Genomic DNA, 4,641 nt, shown 5'->3' with positions numbered 1-4,641 from the left:
GAGTGGTGAACGAGAATGTTCTGGAAAGTGATTTTGAGCCTCTCTGTGATGGTACCACGAGGCGTCGCTCACTAGCGGATCTCAGACTTCTGGAGGGGATGTAGATTCGTAGCAGTGAGTGGAAGTAGGCGGGTGCTTTACTTTTTTTTATACCAGTTTTACAAATGAGGACATCCCCAAAGGGAGGTTTTTGGAGATTTTGCCAAGTTTAGCTCACTTTTGGGTACAAATTTGTCCCCAAAATGTGGTTAAGTAGGTACACACACACACGCTTTATTTATTGATTAAAGGGGTCATGCCGCAAGCCTCCTTCGTCGAATCCGCCGGCCTCCGCTCACTCAGCACCGTCGGCCTCCACTCACTCTAGTCCATCGGGCGCCACTCACTCAAGCCGCTGTGTGTTTCGTTGTGCAAACGCGAGTTTTAAGCAGTGTAGAGTAGCGCTGAGTCTCCGATCACAAATGCAGACATAATTTTATGTTTACGCGGCGCAATACGCAACGCAACGCGTAAAAACACAGTATAAGTCATTATAATCAGTAATTATGTCCCCACTGGATGCAACAAATGCCTCGTTTGTAATGGGTTTTATCTCGTCACGCCGGGACACACGGAAACACAGTATGGTAAGGGGCGTAACATTTCCGTCACACGCTTGAGGTATTCAGCCAATCACAACACACTGGATAGCTGGCCAATCAGAGCACACCTCGTTTTTTTAGACAGATGAGCTTTGTAAAAATTGACGCGTTTCAGAAAGGCGGGGCATAGAGGAGAAACAATAATGTACATTATGTGGAAAATAATGTGTTTTTTTAACCTTAAACCGCATAAACACTTTGCATTACACCAAATACACAAAATAATGTTCTTTTTAGCAACATCATATGACCCCTTTAACGTACTTACTTACTTGGACATGTTTCTGTGACATTCACCTATACAGTAACTTTCTTTGATCATTCTGTGCCTCTAAACTGTCTGATCAGCTCTAGTCCTCTGACGGTATGAGCTGGAAGGTGCTGGAAATGAGCAGGCTGGGTCTTTGCTCTCTAAAACCACATGCAGGGTCTCAGGGGGTCCCGGTAATGAGAAAGACTTGAAAAAGTCAAACGAACAAACTCTCTCCTCTCTGCAGTGCAGGGTCATGTTGATTGGCTACTTTGGTATGAGAAAGTCTTACTCAGCGATGCTCGGGATAGAGACCTTGCGGCATGAGGATCATTTACACACACAAACACATACACATACACATACACATACACATACACATACACATACACATACACATACACATACACACTCGGCCAAGAGAGAGGACGAGAGCTTGTTGAGTCGAGAGGGTATCATCTCTCCACAAACACTCATAGCGAAGGCTCAACAACCAATGAGGCACCCCACAACCACCACGGCAGTTTGCTAATGTGTGCGTTAGTGTGTGATCATGTTGCACATGCATTCGCAACAGTATTATTTGTTAATCTGGTACATATACAGTAGGGAAAACACACGGCAGGAATGATTTAAAAGCTCACATCCTCACACTGTTGCATTAAAGATTCACAACCGTAAATGAATTGAGGGCAGAAGAATAAACTCACATCCTGGCGAACTGATTAAAACCTTCAGGATATTGCTTAAAGCCAGCCAATCAGATCGGAGCTTGAGATTTGGCTCTTGGCATTTTTGTATGCAATAGGCAGTATTCATTTTGACAAAATGAAAAATACTGAAAATTTTGTTTGGTTTCATCTATAATATGAATACGAAAAAACAAAACAAAACAAAACAAAAAAACAATGCAAGATATTAGTTGTTGCCAGCAGGTTAATTACTCACCAAAACACATCATATGAGTCATGAGACTATTAATAAGAATATAAATATTTACATTCATAATAAATGTTATATAGATAAATAGACAGACAGATTATTATAATACATTTTATAGAATATATTATATAAAGTGTTAATTAATTTTCCACTTTCATATCAAATAAAATATGAATAAATGAATATTTAGATGCCATTTTAGTAAGCTTACATTTGACTACTTAATTTTGTGAGAAAATAATAAAAAAACTTAAAGGATATGCTTGAACGAGAGAGAGAGAGGGCAAAAATTAATGATAAGAGCAATATCTAGAGACACAGGAAGAGACAGAGAACAAGAAGCTTTCACACAGTCACAGTCAAGCTGAGCTGCTGTTTCTTTTTGTCAGTCTGAGCACAGTGAAGATGAAACGCCTTCATCACCAGAGACAGAAAACAAGCCCAAGCCCACTTGATAAGCTTTATATGGGCGTATTTCAAGCATGTGCTGACTTTAAGAGGCACATCAAACATGTACAGTCTTGATACAAGCATATACAGAAACACAACTCTCTTAGAATTCAGACATCTTCAGCAAGATGAAGGATTTCAAGGACTGGAGACAAGAAGACAAGGAGAAGATGGAAACTGAAGTGTCAAGTTTCTTGCTACAGGTACAGAAAATAGAGGATGACCAGTTCTGGTAGAGGGACTAGTTATCAACATCTCATACTTTAATCTTAAAACTTTAAACAACCATCTTTCTTTTCATCATTTAAATACATACTCTTTATACTACTATACTTGACACTGTAAAAAGAATAAGATCCATTGAGAAAAGTGGTCACCACTTTATCCAGAGATGACTGGAGGACAAGGGGTCCTTAACATGGAGCTCAACACTTGTGTTTGTGTCTGTAGAGTAGAATGATAAATACAGATCAAGACAAAAGCATTTAATTTACCATGGTAAAAGTGCTGTTAGGAGCGGTGACAGCAATATGGTTAAAGACACTAATGCTTGATAAATGATTACATTTATAACAACGAACTAACTAAATAAAGGTCAATAAATAGTTGTTCTTTTTCATATATATGTCTGTGTGTGTGTATATGTCTGTGTGTGTGTGTGTATATATATATATATATATATATATACACACACACACATTATTTTGCTGCATATTTCTCAGTATAAGTTTGCCAAATTAGACAGATAATATAATTATAATATAATACATTTTTATGCAAAAAAATTATCTCTCATTAATATTTTTGTTCATCATATTTATTATTACTTTAATCATATTTACTATTAGGCCTATAATTTTAGTTTTTCTATTAAAGTTGTCGTTGTAGTTTTCGGGACTAACACAATTCTGTTAATTTACACGACTGTACTTGGCTGCATTTTATATATTTAATGTAGTCTGTGTCATATTTTGTTTTAACTTGTGTTGTTTTATTCATGGATTTGAGGGCTTTTCATGCCACCTGTCCAGGCTGGCCAGATTAAACGGATGTGGCAGGTTTTGTGACATCAAAAACATGAACAACACTGTGTAAGGTAAAACAATACGACCCAGGAAACAATAAATATAGGTTTGGAATTGTGTTGGGTCACTATTTGATGTCAAAGTAATCAGTTAACAGCCTTGTTTTGAATTAGTTACTCAACTACCCATACAGCTAAACAAATACACATGAGCTTGGATCAACCAACCATTAAAATGGCAAAGTCCTGCTATTTGCACCCAAAAATTATGTCCCATGACATTTGACACTGACTACTGTGGTATTTATGATGTCCTTTAAAACAACGATGAAGAAAAAACAACTATATCAGAGTATAAAATACATCATGAACAAGCTGCATAATCTGTGCAAGATCTACAAAACTCCTGCTCCTGTCTGTGTGTGTTTCGTTTCTTAGGTGGTGAAGTAATTATGAGTAATGGAAAACTGTGCTGATACACTTGACTGGTCATCCCTCTTTTTTCTCTGTCATCGAAACCAAATCCCGAAGCGCTGAGGAATATCTAAATGTAGCAGCAGCAGATGTTCTAGTTATAATGAGATGAAGAGACACATCAGAAGATCTCTCATTCTTGTCGTTTCTTTTGCTGGTTTCATTTAACCAGTAAGGAGGACCTGATGTAAATAATGGGAGTTCAGGTACACTGTGAGGTGCTATAATGGCTAGAAAATGATAATTACTAATGACTGATTCTCAAAAAGTCATTGCAAGATGGCTGGCTAATAGCTTTCTCAGAATGTCAAGGTCTTAAAAAGATAATTCAACCAAAAATGAACATTGTCATCATCTCATCCTCAAACCTGTATATTGTATAATGAAATATGACAAAACTAAACTGCACATATGCTCTAAACAGGGTTGTTATAGTTAACTTCAACTAAAAACCTAAACAAATACCTACAATAAACTAACTAAATATAAATAAAATATATAAAGTTTTTTAATTTCACATTTTATTTTTATTTCACAAGTTTTATTTCACATTTCTCATTTATGTTTAAAAGTACTAAAATAATAAAACTAACACTAATAAACAAAATTAGAAACTATACAGACATACAAAAAATAATTTAATAATTTAAACTAATTTAAAAACAAAATTATTAAAATGTTAAAATTAAAAAGAAAAATCTCATTCAAAATATTAAATAAAACTGTATTAAATAAAACTGTAATAGTATATCAATGATACTAAAATATCACTGGTTTTAAATTATTATAACCTGACACATCATCACACAACTTTATTTTCTTTAGCATGTCCAAAATAAACACACACACACACACACACA

The 4,641-nt window shown here is 35.7% G+C and overlaps 1 protein-coding gene across 4 annotated transcripts in view; it reads right to left on the bottom strand.

Moving 5' to 3' along the window:
* LOC107662873 (SH3 and multiple ankyrin repeat domains protein 3-like) overlaps nucleotides 1-4,641 on the bottom strand; it is a 215,040-nt gene that overhangs the window by 176,669 nt on the left and 33,730 nt on the right. The window lies entirely within an intron of this gene.

This window comes from Sinocyclocheilus anshuiensis, unplaced genomic scaffold (assembly GCF_001515605.1).
Source record: "Sinocyclocheilus anshuiensis isolate Anshui unplaced genomic scaffold, SAMN03320099.WGS_v1.1 scaffold739, whole genome shotgun sequence".
NCBI lineage: Eukaryota > Metazoa > Chordata > Actinopteri > Cypriniformes > Cyprinidae > Sinocyclocheilus > Sinocyclocheilus anshuiensis.
This window is presented reverse-complemented; position numbering and strand designations above follow the sequence as displayed.